General features: G+C 36.4%; 1 protein-coding gene across 2 annotated transcripts in view; it reads left to right on the top strand.

The window, feature by feature from the left end:
* PRDM5 (PR/SET domain 5) overlaps positions 1–17,568 on the top strand; it is a 193,026-nt gene that overhangs the window by 123,834 nt on the left and 51,624 nt on the right. The gene's annotated exons all lie outside the window — the stretch shown is intronic.

The raw sequence follows: 17,568 nt of genomic DNA on the forward strand, positions 1-17,568 counted from the left end.
TTTGTTTTTTAGATTCCACATATAAGTGAAATCATATGGCATTTGTCTTCCTCTGACTTACTAGCATAATATCCTCTAGGTCCATCCACACTCTTGTGAATGGCAAGATACCGTTCTTTTTTATGGTGAAGTCATATTCCATCATATATATATACCACATTTTCCTTATCCATTTATCTGTCAATAGATACTTACATTGCATTGCCTCCATATCTTGGCTCTTGTAAATAATGCTGCAGGGGCGCCTGGGTGGCTCAGTCATTAAGCGTCTGCCTTCGGCTCAGGTCATGATCCCAGGGTCCTGGGATCGAGCCCCGCATCGGGCTCCCTGCTCAGTGGGGAGCCTGCTTCTCCCTCTCCCACTCCCCCTGCTTGTGTTCCCTCTCTCGCTGTGTCTCTCTCTGTCAAATTAAAAAAAATATATTAAAAAAAATAATAATGCTGCAGTAAACATAGAGGTGCATACATCTTTTTGAATTAGTGTTTTCATTTTCTTTTGGTAAATACCCAGAAGTGCAATTACGGGATAGTATGGTACTTCCATTTTTAGTTTTTTTTGAGGACCCTCCAAACTGTTTTCCAGAGCGTCTGCATCAATTTAAATTCCCACCAACAGTATACAAGGGTTACCCTTTCTCCACAGTCTCACCACCACTTGTTATTTCTAGTCTTTTTGATACTAGCCATTCTGATTGGTGTGAGATGTTATCTCATTGTGGTTTTGATTTGCATTTTCCTGATGTTGAGTGATGTCGCACATCTTTTCATGTGTCTGTTGGCCATCTCTATGTCTTTTTTGGAAAATGCCTCTTTAGGTCTTCTGCACATTTTTTCATGGATTATTTGTTGTTTTGGTCTTGTTGTATGAGTTCTTTACATATTTTGGATATTAATCCCTTACTGGATATATCTTTTGCAAATATCTTTAAACAATTAAATATTCTTGACAGAACCTTGTCTGGATTTTATCTATCATGTAGAGAAATACTTGAGAAGAAAAAATACTCTGAATATTGATAGCCAGATCATTTTACTTGAATCTTAATGGTTTTCAGTAGCTGGACTATATGTGGTAAAATGTAACTAGATTACATTGCTGAGGCTTCCTATTCAAGAGCCAGAGTATTTGACTTTATCATTGTAGCCCCAGTACCTCATGAAGTAGACGTCTAGCAAAGTAACTGTTTTGTGGATGAGGAAATGTTAGCTTACATAGGCCAAAGAATCAATAGTACAACTATTACACAGAGGTGGAGGAAAGGACAGCTGTGGAACATAATTTCTTATTCTGGAATTTTTTTGGCTAAAGCTAAAAGACATAATGTCAAAATAGTATTTGTAATCTTAGAGTGGTCTCTTAAATACTTTTAAATGAAACCTATAACCAAGAACATATCAAACATTATACATGATGAATGTAGAATAATGGGTGCCCTAAAGAGAGAAAGGAGGTCTTCTTGCTTAGAAGTATCCAGGGAAAGTGAAGTTTTGAGAACCAAAACAGAAGCAGAGAACAACAAAAAGAAAGGAAGCAAAAGGAAAAGAGCAGTAGAGAGCCATGTTGAGCGTGAGTGGACTTAAAATCATTCCAGAGTCTTTAGCACCGTGTCCTGATTGTACAGAAGAAACAAGTCATTGATATAATTTCTTATATTATTGTTTTCTCCTTTTCTTAGGTTTTTCCTTCTTACAGATATCATCCTGAGAATTTTATGTTCAATATCTTTCCCTTTCTTTCAAGTTTATCAAGATCCTAAGTCGTTGAATATGCTGAAACTTTAATAATTTATAGACATAATCTCGATAGACTATTGATAAGGAGCTAATTTATTATCATGTTGTCTGGCATTAATAATCATGGTATTTTTTTTAATGTATTACCCTTGGAAAAATGCATTTTTGATGGGAAAAAATGCATTTAGATGGCTGTGTTCCTGATTAACCTGACCTTTTTGTTTAGTAAACCAGTGTTGAAAGGAGAACTTGGTTGGAAACATTATTTTTAGTGGTGTTTTAAATTCTGAGCTATGTGTTTTTAACTAACTTCTTTCTTAAAATTAAACTGTAATGATCTCCAAGATAATCTGTCAAAAATTTAATTTACCTTGTCACATCAAAAGTTGTCCTTGGCTTTTTAAATTATTACTATCTTCCTTATTAGACATAAACCCAAAGTATGCTCGATTTCTAAGTCCAAAAAGAGATCATAGGCAGTAAAATTTGTTTAAGAAAAAGAACAATCTCTTGTTCCTTGAAGAGCTGTTGATAATAGGGAAAAAAAAAAATGGAAATAGAGCCTGCATATCCAACAGTTTAGAAGATTGGTTAAATAAATTATGGTATATCTATAAATTGGAATATTCTGTGAGCAATATCATATATTAGTACATCATATATTAGTTAACATGAAAAGAAATATAAGTTACAAAAACAAAATGATATATTTTTATAAGGATAATATATTTATATATAAAGGCCTTAGAGGTTAAATACTAAATTATTACCTGTGGTTATTTCTTTGTATTATAAATATGGACAATTTGAATTTTCTTGATGATTTTCTGTGTTTTCATGTAAGTTTCTTGTCTAATAAAATATTTAAAATATATTAACATTATGATTATGCAGGTAACTGCTATTATTAGGTTTATGCTAAATTATTTAGGTGTGACATGTTTCTGCATCTGATTCTCAAGTGGAGCAGCAAAAAGAAGTGCAAAAAATATATTTAAAAAAGGGAGAAATGAGAATGAGAAAGCAAATACGGTGACATTAAACTCAAGTGAGGGTATATATGGCTTATTGTTCTATTTTTCCAATTTTTCTGCCTGTGTGAAAATTTTCATAATTAAAAGTGGGAGTGTTCTATTCCAGTGAGAACAACTGAATGGATGCAGATGCCAACTAAATGCCGCTAAGAGCTGTTTCCTGAACATCCAGCTTCACAGCTTATATCTTGTTTGCATCTCTCTCAAAGCCTAGTTCTTTCAACAGGAAGATTTCTATTCTTTAAATATAAACAGACTTTTTATTGTTTTGTTTTTTTGCTTACAGTCAGACCACTCAGAGAGAAAACTCAGATTCTTCTGAAGAAGCAGAACTTCTTACTGCATGCTTAGTCATCTTCTTGAAAAAGGAATTCCATGAAATTTGCTATTGGCATAGTCTTTAGAATTTTTTTAAAAATATATTGTAAAGTATATCTATTTTTTACAAAAGAAGGTATAAAGAGTTGGTAAGGCTTACCCAGTCATGCTGTTATCCTGCTATAAATCTTGCAGTGGTTTCCCCTTGCTTTCTGCAAAATGACTGTCCCTTACCTATCACGAGACTTATCAACTACCAATTCCTCTCACAGTTGACATTCCAAGCTCACTTATTAGGCTTCTTTCGCTTTCCCCCAGTCTCCAAATAGATGTAACTTTCTCCACGATATGTCACGTGACCATCCCTTATTCCCACATTAGGTGGATATGCTCTATCTTGTGCTTCTCTCAACACTGCACGCTTCCAAGTGCTCATACTTCTTCAGTCATTCGTAAGTTCTCTGTTCCTTTAGAGCTGTGCCCATATCCGATAACTTACTTGTTTACTATTCAGAGAACTGACTGGCATGGAGAAAGAACCTAGAGAATGCTTCTTGAATAAATAAAAGAATCTACAAATACATTACCATACCTGTGGGATATTGGAAAGAATGCTGGCTTCATAGCAAGAAGTCCTGGATTTGAATCTAAATTTAATTGACCATAAAATCATTTTTCCATAAATTAACTATACAATCATGGAATTCACTTTGAGAAATGTTAGAATCAAAGAATAAAATTACTAAACTCCCTAATCTATTAGCCAGTCCCACCTCAATATAAAGTTGGGCCCTTTGCTCTTCTTTCCATTCTTTACCTCACTGCTTTATCATGCTGTTGGTTGGAAACAATTGTATAACAGATAATAGTTAACAGCATGGTTTAAGATTTAGCTCACCAATATATATAAAATTACAGTGCTTAAGTGAAGGAATAAAGAACAATATTTGGCCAACCAGCACTAAAAACTTACCGTGACTCTTTTTAACTTGGAATTGGCCAGTTTTTAAAATTCTTATTAGAAAAAAGGTAGAGGAAATTGGTCCTGACAAATGCCCTATCCATTTTGTTTGACAAAGTCCACTTTACAGGAACTGGAACAATTACAAACAATTGTGTAGTATATTATAGTCTCTTGCTCTTCATAGCCTCTCATCTAGTAGAGATTTGGGGATCCCATTGCTTACTATATATAAACATCTCTTTTCAATTATGGTATTATACTTACTTTGCATATCTGGCTCCACGACTAGATTCTGAGCTGAAGGGCAGGGCAGATCAGGCTCAGGTTTTTAATCAAGTTTATTGAAGGAGAGAAGCTCTTTCAAATATTATCTGAGTTAGTGTATCCTTCCACAGTTAGTGTGATAGGTTTCTAAGACCATTCTCATTTTCTAGATGAGGAAGCTGAGATTCAGAGAAACAAATGACCTATCCAGTCAAGGTAGTAAGATCCAAATCTTTTGACTTCAAGTTCTATCTTATTTTTGTGTTATCTCTTCTTTTTTGCTACACAGCTGCTACACAGTTGTTATAATTACAAGATTTACACACATCCTGTAAGTTCTCCAATATAAAAGATGAGGAATGGAATTCTAAAAGTCACATGTTATTTTAGGAAAATTTTATTCTTTAGAGTGAAATGAAAGGGGTGTGTGTGGGTGTGTGTGTGTGTGTGTGTGTGTGTGTGTGTGTGTGTATTTAGCATTACTATTCATTTTCTTCCTGAGTCACCTTTATAGTGGGCAATGACATACAGAGAAAATGATGACTAAATTTAATTCTCCAGATTTTTATTTTAAGATTTTATTTATTTATTTGTCAGAGAGAGTACAAGCAGGGGGAGAGGCAGAGGGAGAGGGAGAAGCAGACTCCCCGCTGAGCAGAGAGCCCAATGCGGGATTGATCCCAGGACCCTGGGATTATGACCTGGGCCGAAGGCAGACCCTTAACTGACTGAGCCACTCAGGCATCCCTGCCTTTATTTTTTAGAGTAGTTTTAGGTTCACAGTGAAATGGGGGGAAGATCCGGAGATTTTCCCTCCTACCCTCTCCCTCCACATGTATACCCTCCTCTGTTATCAACATCCCCAATCTAAGTGGTATGTGTTGCAATTGATGAACACACATTACACATTTGTGCAAACCCACAGAATGTACAACACCAAGAGTGAACCATAATGTAAGCTATAGACTCTGGGTGACTATAATGTGTCAATGTGAGTTCATCAATATGATATCATACAGAGTACTTCCACTGCCCTAAAAATTCTCTGTGCTTTGCCTATTTATCCCCTAACTCTCAATGCCTGGCAGCCACTGATCTTTTTACTGTCTCCATAGCTTTGTTTTCCAGAAGAACATTTGACATTTATGTAGTTTGACATTTTTCAGAATGTCATGTAGTTGGACAGATTACTTTTTTTATTTCTAGGAAGTGATTATTGATAGTTGGGCTTTTTAAGTGGGATGGATGTACATTTGAATACACTGCAATGTGTTAAGATTTTTATAGAGGTAATAGTCTTTCCATGGTTTTCCCATTATGTTGAAGGAGTCAATTTCATTTCGTTTTTATAGCATTCAAACTGTCCATCAATATTTTGGGAAGCTGGGCGCCTGGGTGGCTCAGTTGGTTGGGCGACTGCCTTCGGCTCAGGTCATGATCCTGGAGTCCCTGGATCGAGTCCCGCGTCGGGCTCCCTGCTCGGCGGGGAGTCTGCTTCTCCCTCTGACCCTCCTCCCTCTCATGCTCTCTGTATCTCATTCTCTCTGTCTCAAATAAATAAATAAAATCTTTAAAAAAAAAAAAATATTTTGGGAAGCTACTTCTCTTTTTTATAATATCAAATAACAATAAGTTTTATGAAGAGAAAACAGGACTCCTGTCTATGTTTCTTCCTTCCAGTTTGCCAACTGGTTATCTTTCATCATTTCCTATTTAGTATAATGATGGTATTGCTTTGTGGAGTATTAAAGGCAGTTTCCTTCATATTAATTTTCTTAGAACAGGTCTTATTTTCTTGGCTCATGACTAATGGTCATTCTATAAGACAGTGATAACTTAGCTATTGGATTACTACCTGTTAGTTCTGGGAGTAGTCTTAGTGTTTATGTCTCTATTGTAATTTTTTGTTAATAGTGCTTTAAAAAAACATTTTAAAAACTTCTCCAATTCACATTTTGATTGGTTTTATCCTTTACTACCTTAAGTAACCAACCAGTTGTATCCTTGCTTCACCTTCTTTTCCCCTCCTTCTCCCTCCCCTTCCCATTACCACCATTTTGTACGGCTAAGGTGAAGTCTGACAAAACTTTGTGGTTTTTTTTCCATTAACTTTGAAAATGTTATTTTTTACAAACCCTGTATCCACCTTCTGAAGTCCATTCATTCTTCATAATTAGGTGATTAGGATAAGAACATGCAAGTGTGCACAAGGCATTTGCTTTTAAAGATTACTAAAATACAGTACTCTTCACTTTTAGAATAGACGGAATTTCATAAATTTTGTAGTCCAAGTCTCTTAATTGAACCCATGCCCCACAAAATACAGTGAATTGATAAGGTTACACTACTTGTATATTGTTCCTCTAGAGCTAAACTAAGGCTTTAACTTTGTTCAGTGTACACTTTGCTGGTATTTTTAGTTCTTATTCTAAGTTTACTGTTACTCTTAAACTTACTGTAGAATTACATACATTCCTTCCATGATGTTTGATGATAGTATCTTGTTGACGTATCAACCAATTGAGGTTAATAATCTCGACTTGGAAGCTTGAGGGTCTGTAATTTGTTACTTAATTCCACTTATGGAGAAATTTTCCCACCACAAAGTCAGCTATCTCCACTTCTTGTTATTTAATACCTAGTTCATATCCAAAGTATGGATTGTGGAGTCATATGACAGGCTTTCAAACTCCATTTTATTCATTTCCTCCCTGCGTGAGCTTTATAGTAAGTTGCTTAGTTTCCTCATTTAAAGGACTGGGGTAAGAACAATTCCAACGGGGATGCATCTCTCACTGTCAAATAAATAAATAAATAAAAGAAATTGAGGAAGACACAAAGAAATGGAAAACGTTCCATGTTCATGGATTGGAAGAACAAATATTGTGAAAGTGTCAATGCTACCTAGAGCAATCTACACATTTAATGCAATCCCTATCAAAATACCATCCACTTTTTTCAAAGAAATGGAACAAATAATCCTAAAATTTGTATGGAACCAGAAAAGACCCCGAACAGCCAGAGGAATGTTGAAAAAGAAAAGCAAAGCTGGTGGCATCACAATTCTGGACCTCAAGCTCTATTACAAAGCTGTCATCATCAAGACAGTATGGTACTGACATAAAAACAGACACATAGATCAATGGAACAGAATAGAGAGCCCAGAAATGGACCCTCAACTCTATGGTCAACTAATCTTCGACAAAGCAGGAAAGAATGTCCAATGGCAAAAAGACAGTCTCTCCAAGTGGTGTTGGGAAAATTGGATAGCCACATGCAGAAGAATGAAACTGGACCATTTCCTTACACCACACACAAAAATAGGCTCCAAATGGTTGAAAGACCTAAATGCAAGGCAGGAGTCCATCAAAATCCTAAAGGAGAACACAGGCAGCAATAAAAATCTTTAAAAAAACGAACAGCCCTAACGTCATGGCATTGTTTTGAGGAGCAAATGAAAAGTCTGTGTCAGGAACCTTGCAGGGCGCCTAGCACAGTGTTGTGCGCATGCGGTGTGAGCTGCCGCCGCCACAGTGGCTCTTTGCTCTGTCTTCGTAATTCCTGCCTGTATTTAACCACAGTTATGCAACCTCCTTTGATATACGGTCTGACTTTCTGTTCCCAGTGTCATCATCATCATCTTTTTATAACCTTTAGCAGCAGAATATAGATCATCTGTAGAACATAGAGGAGGGTTTGCTGTCAGACAGGGCTGGTCTGGGGTGAGTGAGGGTGCGTGTACTGTGTGTCAGCATCAGTGTCTGTGAAGGTGAAATGTTTAGGTCTGTGCCTGGCAGGCAGCTCTGTAATTTATCATCTGGTTTCCTATGCTACAGTGACAGGGATGGCACTCTGTGGGTCAGCCGAAATAGTAGAGCACATTCTCCTGTTGGTTTATAGCTTCTGAGGGTCGGTGAGAGCTGGGGCTAATTCCGCAAGGGAATCCATGGACTGTGACAAGAATTCCATCAGTTGTTCATAAATTATGAAAGAAATTCTAGGAACTGCTTTTGGGGTTTTAAAGCTCTGGGCCAGAAGGTTAATTACTTGCCTACAGTTCCAACCAACTTTTCCTGTTAATAGATACCGGCTGTGTTGGCCCTTCTGTTCTAGGCTTGCTTGCACACTGTTGTATGAATGTAGTAATAAATCATTGTCTTAGGAAACAGTTAATTTTTTTTAGTAAATACCTGTGATCAGCTTAGAAATAAAGGATCAGTATATTATAATTCAGTTATCCTTGGATTTTAGCCATTGTTTTTCTGATTCTTTCTCTAAAAGAATTTATTCATTCTTTTTAGAATATTTGTTCAAAATTACAAAAATGGTAGCTATAAATAATTATAAACAACAATAAGACAATATGGCAATTATTAATAAATAAAAATAGACAATTAGCAAAGTCACTATGAATGCAAATGAAAATTTAAGGCATGTTTTTCACATTTTTATAAGAATTAGATAACTTGCCTGTGTTGAGAGGAAGCTTATTGTGCTATATTTATTTTCTAAGTGGTTAATTACTAACATTAGGTCATATTGAATGTTCTCTTACCTGCAGATAAACTAAGAGTTCACAGAACAGTTGAGTGTAGAATCTGCACAGAAGTAAATGATATTCTCAGCATCACACTTTCGGAGCCTTAGATTTTCCCTAAGAAGTCATTCGTAAAGTCTTGAACTACATGATTTTTGTTCTCCGTGTTATTTTGACACTTAAGATCATTTTTTTTAAAGATTTTATTTATTCATTTATTTGAGAGAGTGAGAGAGAGAGCGAGCACATGAGAGGGGTTAGGGTCAGAGGGAGAAGCAGACTCCCTGCCGAGCAGGGAGCCTGATGCGGGACTCGATCCCGGGACTCCAGGATCATGACCTGAGCCGAAGGCAGTTGCTTAACCAACTGAGCCACCCAGGCGCCCACTTAAGATCATTTTTGAACACTGACCACATTAGTGGAAAATAGTGTTTCTTTCCTTTTTTTTTTTTTTTTTTTTTTTGCTGTACTTCGCTCCTCCCGTCTGATTTTGAGTTAGTGACAAGTGCATATAACAACTTAAAAGAGAGATATGGAGAAACATCCATTTTGATTTTCATTGATAGTATTATTATCTATTTTTAATTATTTTTTCAAAAGATACCAAAGGCCCTAGTTTCTAATGCAAAAGCTATAATGCTTATGTCAGGGTTTGTCAGAGGACGGATAGAGGCACAGAGGGAAGGGCGAGGGAGTGACAGTGGTCTTGGAATGTAGCATCATGAACCAAACGAAGTAGTAATATAGTCACAGAGTCTAACAAGAGGGATCATTTAAAATATATCATTGTTTAGTAACTCTCTTTTTATCACTTCTTCATTTTTTTTTTTTTGGTACACTGAGATCCTCAAAAATGGAAGTGTCGCAGGCAACAGTTTTCATCACCTGTATCTCAACAGCTTTATCTATTAGTCCATTTCTACATAATATTATGAATAGCTACCTCTGTTAAATTTGGAACACCAACATTGTCCTTTAAGAAAACTACAAGAGATTGGGTTTCCTCTGATACTTGCTTCCTCCTGCCATTACTACCACTTTCTCCCCTGAGGACAACTTCTCTGGGTGTTGTTTTCCCACGACTCTGAAGTGTGCTTCAGGGCCGGGGAAGGTTTTACCCCTTTTCTAGTTTGGGGGGTTAGGAGAATCATTTTCAGGGTTTCATGCTGCTCAAAGTTATATAGTCTTGATTCTTCCTTGCTGGTACTGTTAGCAGGAAGCCCCTCCGTGTGCAGCTCCTGAGGTTTAACTACTTCATCACCCCAGGACCACTGTTCACAAACTATGCTCATAAATATGAGGCTAAATAAAACTTTTGGTAGAAATTCCTAAACACGGGAACCTGCTGGGCGAAAGGATTAGTTTTCCCACTGAAGTCTGACTCCCTACCAACAAAACCAAATCAGTAATTACCTTACCTTTCTCTACTTATCTATCTTAAAGTGTCCCTTAATACAGTAGCAGGGAGAATTCATGTAGTTTTTCTTTCTTGGTCAGAACCTTGAAAACTTTGCCAGTGTCTGGATCATTCAGATGTTTCTCCTGTTTGTGAAGCAATCCCCTTTGCTTTTGTCGGTGTGCACATGAAGGAGTCGTACTCCCTCAGACAAATCGCGTGTGCTGGGTGTCATTTATACACCTGGTCGACTGAAGCCTCGAGTAAGGAGTCTTTGACTTTCTCTTCCTAGCTAATTATATATTTTTAACTATTCATTAGCTCTTGTACTTTTTTTTTATTCTGCATCATGTATTCTATTTTGTTTGCATCTGTAAAACTCATTTTTTATTTTGCCTTCAACCCAAAAATAGTTGTGGCTCTTTATTTGAGATTAGAATATTAGTGAGCACGTGACTCTCCTATTTTTCTGCTTCCCTATGAACCTCACCTCATTTGACTTGGCATCTCTTCAGAAATGAGGGATGGATACTGTTAACTGTAAGATTCTTTTTTTTTTTTTTAAGATTTCATTTATTTATTTGAGAGAGAGAATGAGATAGAGAGAGCCTGAGAGGGGGTAGGGTCAAAAGGAGAAGCAGACTCCCCGCTGAGCAGGAGCCCAATGCAGGATTCGATCCCAGGACTCCAGGATCATGACCTGAGCCAAAGGCAGCCGCTCAACCAACTGAGCCACCCAGGCGCCCTAATTGTAAGATTCTTAAGGAGAAGAATGCATCTTTTACTTTTTTTTTTTTTTTTTTGTAGCTCCATTCATAGAACCTGGCATTTAAAAAAAGACTTGATTTGTTTTGATTCAGGTGGTAAAAGTATTTTGAGAAGTAAAGATCTCCGCATTTAGTAAATTTTGATTTTTGTATTTTACTGCCCATTTCCTTCTAATAGCAAACTCTTTACAATTTTAAAAGTAGAGCATCTCTGTAAATACTCAAGGAGAAAATGTCAAGTTCAGACTTTTGTTGTCTTTCTTTCAAAGAGGGTGTCCTTGGGCTTAACTTCTTCAGATCAAGTGATATTTTTGCAGAATTTAATTAATAGGAGCATTCTAAGAGTAACAATGTGGGGTTCAGTGAGGTCAGTGGGGTTTCATGGGTCTTTTTGCTCCTGGAGAAAAAATAAGTATTTCAAATCATAGGAAATGCCAAGAATGAACTTGAGCTACTCCCATCTGTCAGGGTAGCATTTCACTTCTCTCTGTAGTGTACTTTTAGTTTATTAGATGCTCCATAAATTGAGGGGATTAGAATGGTGGAATTGGACAAGTGATTGGGCGGTGCTTGCCCCATTACATTTTTTGTTTAATTTTTATTTAGAATGAGTCACTTTGATGTCTTATAACAATTTCCTTAGTCCACAAAAGCAAAACAAGCCAGTCCCATGATATTTGTGGAAAACAAATTTAAAGTTCTAAAGAATTCCCATATAGAGCTTTTATTTTGAAGTCCAACCACATGGAACCACCTTATTTTTCATGAAACACACACTTTCAAAGTTGGCTTTTTCATTTGAAAGTTGCCCTCTCCAAAACTGATTTTCGTCGGAAAACTCAAAGTGAAAAATAAAACTGTGGCTCCAAAATCTTTAAACCTTATTTAATTTAATTATTTAAACATTATTTAATTTGGAGTCACTAAAAGTGGGAGTTTAATTTTATTCCATCTTAAATTACATTTTCTGTGTGTATACATCTTTTCATCTTTTTAGAAAATTATGAGAGCTCTCTGAATCTCATACATTTTTGTTTTTTTTTTTAAAGATTTTATTTATTTATTTGACAGAGAGACACAGCGAGAGAGGGAACACAAGCAGGGGGAGTGGGAGAGGGAGAAGCAGGCTTCCCACGGAGCAGGGAGCCTGATGTGGGGCTTGAACCCAGGACCCTGGGATCATGACCTGAGCCGAAGGCAGACGCTTAACAACTGAGCCACCCAGGCACCCTGAAATCTCATAGGTTTTAAAAATATGCTGACAAAATAAAAGTTAAAATTATTAAACTGTTTTCTGAAAATAATCTTTATTTTAGTCAAAATCTCTTAAAATGTATACATTATATATTAAGCTTTTCTGCTTCATTAAAATCTTTCAAAGCATAGGGCTCATTGGCATTACACATCTCTTGTTGTTTTTTTTAATTTTATTTTATTATGTTATGTTAATCACAATATATTACATCATTAGTTTTTGATGCGGTGTTCCATGATTCATTGTTTGCGTATAACCCCCAATGCTCCATTCAATGTGTGCCCTCTTTAATACCCATCACCAGGCTAACCCATCCCCCAACTCCCCTCCCCTCTAGAACCCTCAGTTTGTTTCTCAGAGTCCACAGTCTCTCATGGTTCGTCTCACCCTCCGATTTCCCCCCCTTCATTTTTCCCATCCTACTATCTTCTTTTTTTTTAAACATATAATGTATTATTTGTTTCAGAGGTACAGCTCTGTGATTCATCAGTCTTACACAATTCACAGCGCTCACCATAGCACATACCCTCCCCAATGTTCATCACCCAGCCACCCCATCCCTCCCACTCTCCACCACTCCAGCAACCCTCACATCTCTTTTTAAATTGTGGTAAAATATACAGAACATAAAATTTATCATTTTAACCATTTGTCATTTTAACACTTTTTAATTTTCAAGGTTGATCATGGTCATTATTGCTAAATTTGTTGCAGTCAATGTGTTTAGTAGCTTGAAATAAAATTTTATCTCTGATTCCTTTTATAGAGTGGCCAAGTTTATTTCTTAAATCCAGGGGCTAATTTAAGAATATCAAGGTTTACAAGATTTTGTTTTGTTAATTTCTTATTACATAAACATAGATCTTAAGAAAAGATTTGTGTCAAGTTGTTAGATGTTGAGTTAGTTTGGAGCAATAGATGGATAGTCAGTGATAACTGTGGCTTTAGGGTCCTTTTATCATGGAGATGCATGCCAACATGCACTCCCTTCACCCATTTTAAGATTCTGTTTTAATATTAATATGTTAATCCTTTGATGAGGGTTAGAGTTATTTCTGATGTCTTGAATTAAAATTATATTGCATAAAACAATGGTGACATCAATAAATGGTCATTCTAATGGCATATATTAAACTAGAATGTGACTTCTTCCAATTGTTTTTAGCCATATTTGCCAGTGGATGGTTATTGTTGTAGTGCATTTTCTTCTTCAAAGACTCAAGGCAACTTTTTTGAGGGCCAGGCTAGACTCTAAGGTGTTCCCTGTGGCATCCAGATGTCCCCTCTCGTTACCACTAGCTGCATCTAGAAGGCCATCTCCAATTTTCTGGAGCTCTTTTCTGAGCATCCTCCACACTCCTCCCCACACATTTCAAATACTTTTAAGCTACTTCCATCTCAGGTATGCCAGCAGTGAGAATTTAGAGGCACTTATTTCAAGCCCAGTAAGCTTAAATAATTCTAATTCAAATATGAAGAATTAAAAAGTGTGCCTCAATCATGTGAAATTGACATCAAGGATTGGCATTGGCATTCATTCGCTTCTTCTGCCTTTCATAACAACTTTAGCTCAGTCCTTTGGCTCACTCCCACAGAGATCTTCCTTAAACCTATCTCCTTGTTTTATTTTCTTCGTGTAGTTTATCAGTATCTGAAACTATCTTGGGGTCTTTCTCTACTTTTTCTTGTCTTTCTCATTACACTAGCAAAATTGAAAGGCAGTGACTTTGTGAATCTTTTTGCAACTGCATTCCAAAGCCCAGGACAGTAATGAGAAGAGGGTATGTGCTCAAAAAATATTTAATGCATGACTAAAGTAGCTTCATGGAGTATCCACTTTGTGGTACCTTTGGAAATCAAACTTAAAATCAACCTCTACAATTGCCATCAATGTTTCTGTTTGTTCCTTGATATGTTTGAAGAAAACACAAGTGGATTTTAATGCTTAGTGTCAGAACATAATTAAAGAAAGAAGCATTTCAAAGAACTCATCTATTTTCCTTAGTTAAGTGAAAAATATTTTGCCATTATGTACATGTCAATATTATTTGAGTTACTGTGTTCATTAAATTTGACTATTGGTAGTTAAATCTCATAGATATTTCCCAGTATTGTATTTACCTTCTAAATTTTGAAGGTGGTTACCTATATATAGTTCTCAATGCACAGCTTTATATTATGTTAGTATTTGCATTCACTTGGGACCTGCTTTGAGGCATAACACACATTCCTAACCTGCCCCCTACTTTTTCCTGAAGAGCTTTGATAAGTAAAAGAATGCTTGAATTTACCAGCCAGAAAGATCTGGTTAATGTTAACTGCTATTGCAAGAAGCCGAGTTTTTGTCAAAAACTTTAGAAAGGTTAACCTAATTTACACAAAATACTAGCCGTATTATTAATTTATGTAATGGCATAAGAGTTAAGGGTTAAAATTCTGATTCCACCACTTAATAGCGGTGTCATCCTGAGCAAAGTACTTATCCTTTTAGTGGCTTACTTTCCTCATTTGTAACTAGGGATAGAATACCTAGATCATAAGGTTGCAAGAATTGAAATTGTTAATATACGTTAGGCATTCTGAACAGAACAGAGGTTCTATATGTTTCAGCTATTATTATTTCCATTTAGATTGGTTTTTAGCTATTTTTTAGCTAATTACTAGATTAATTAATATTCAGGTTAGTTAAAATTTGAACATTTTAATTAGCCTGAGCAAAATGAAGACAATGTTTAAATCTATCAGAGATATTATAAAAAATAGTAGTTCTTGGGGCACCTGGGTGGCTCAGTCAGTTAAACGTCTGACTCTTGGTTTCAGCTCAGGTCATGATCTTAGGGTCCTGAGATCGAGCCCCCATGTAGGGCTCCTTGCTCAGCAGAGAGCCTGCTTTTCCCTCTCCCTCTGCCCCTACCCCAGCTCACACACTCTCTCAAATAAATACATAAATGAAATCTAAAAAAATGGTAGGTCCTTGGATTTGCTTCATATTGTACATCAGAACCTATGTACTGGCATTGTTCAAGTAAGAAAGAAAGATTTATATTCTCAGGGTTAACTCAAATTGAAGATTGGTTCCTATTTGCTCCAGAATAATTTTATGTGTAGACAAATGTATTTCCTAGAGACATATTTATCACAATAATTTGAAATAATGAAGGAAGATGCCATATGCATAATGTGAAAAAACTAAGAATAACAGCTTCCTTTAGTATGAAAATTAGACAAATGACTTTAATAGTTATTAGCATGTTGACTTACACAGGGAACCTTCAGCTTCAGATTATGTGGGACCGCAAATGGCTTTGTCCTCAGAGTCTTAAGGGCAGGATTCCTGCAAAGATGCTCCAACCAAACAGGTAGAGAAGGTAGCAATTTAATGTACAGTCTGGGCTGATTTGCAAACCACATACTCTAGATTTCAAATGAATTTTGTTTATCAAAGCCATTTACCCAGTGACATTCTTTAAAACTGGAGTTATAGTCTGGGAGAGTAGAATGAATAAGTAGAGTTAGACTTACTCAAGTTTCCCAAACATACCAGCTCAGTATCACTGGATTTCAGTGTTGGAGTAGGGATGGGGCAGCAATTCAGTCCTCTAGAGATACCAGTTTCTCTTCTGGGCAGTTTACATCAGCCTCATGGGCAGCAGAGAGATAGACATCATTGAAAATAATAATTGCCAACACTGTGAGTCAGGTGACTGTATTAGTTGGCTAGGACTGCTGTAACAAAGTACCACAAACTGAGTAGCTTAAACAGTGATTTGTTGTCTCACAGTTCTGAAGGCTAGAAGTCTGAGATCAAGGTGTCAGCAGGGTCACATCCCCTCTGAAGGCACTAGGGAAGAATCTGTTTTAGGTCCTGGCTTCTGGTAGTTCTTTGCCTTGTGGCAGCATCTCTGTGCTCTTTGCATGGGGTTCTCCCTGTGTGTCTCTGTCTTCATATGACCATCTTCCTATAAGGATACCAGTCAGATTAGATTAGGGATCCACACTACTCAGAGAACATTTCCAAGGACATATTTTGAGGTACTGGAGTGGGGGGGTTAGGACTTCATCATATGAATTAGAGGTGGGGGGCACAGTTCAAACCTAATAGTTAACTGGGTATTTTTATTGTCCTAGTTGGGAAACTGGTGAAAGTGAAGGGAGTACTGTTAATCATTGTTCTGGGATAACCAGCATAAACTGAGACTGCCTTAGGCAAACCTGAATATATGGTCACTGTCCCTATGAGATAGATACAATTTATCCCATTTTTCAGAGGTTCAGTGAGGTTGAAGAACCTCCCCAGAGTTATAACTAGAAAGAGGACAAGTATTATTCAAATTCAGGACAATCAGATTCTAAAAAAAGGAGAAAATCTATGCTTCTAACAAGAGAAAAGTTAACATTTTCATGTCTATAGAGAAAATTCCTATAATATGACACTAGGTAAGGTAGGGAATGAATTTGTTATGCTGCATTCTCTAAAATTCCTTAGCTATATCCCTTTCCTTGCTTAATCAATTTAGCTATTATGAAAGAAAATAATAACCTGGTATATTATATTAGACTTAATTAACATATAATTTACCTGATGACTGCGAGTCTTTGATTTGTTTCCTGGCTAGTCTATTGGTATTTGGAGAGCAAGAAAACACTTAAAGCTATACAAAGAGAATAGCCATGAATATTAAATTATTTTAGGCTTGCTAGAAAATTGTTGAAATGACTTTTTGTAAGTGTAAACCACTTTACTATTTTTATCATGCTTTATTTGTAATCTAGATTTGATTTTTGATTGGCTTGTTAATAAACATTTTAGCATTCTTCATTATCTATCACTAAAGTAAGATAAATATTGAAAATCTAAAAGTTTACTTTGCTTTTCATACTTTATGAAGAAGGAAATAAAAAATTATCTGGAATTCTATGATGCAGGTGTTACCACCATCAGATTAGCGTTTTGCTGTATTCTTCAGTTCTTTTTTTGCAAGGGGGGTATGCATGGGAAAGGTTAGATGGTCAAGAACTCAGTAAATGATAGTTGTTGCTACTACTCCTTCTACTGCTGATACTGTTGCTACTGCTATTGCTATTAATATTATTTTCATCTTTGTCATCATCATCAAGGAGAATTCTAGAAATAATCAGTATGACTTAGAGCCTAGGTGCAGGGGGTAGTGAGTAAAAGGAAGTACGCTGGAGGGCTCAGTTTCTTATTTGGTAACTGGGTGAGTGTGGTATAACTAATCAGGACAGAATAAACAGGATACCCAGGATCAGAAGTTGAAGACATGAATTAAGAATGCTG

This window comes from Neomonachus schauinslandi, chromosome 2 (assembly GCF_002201575.2).
Source record: "Neomonachus schauinslandi chromosome 2, ASM220157v2, whole genome shotgun sequence".
NCBI classification, from domain to species: domain Eukaryota; kingdom Metazoa; phylum Chordata; class Mammalia; order Carnivora; family Phocidae; genus Neomonachus; species Neomonachus schauinslandi.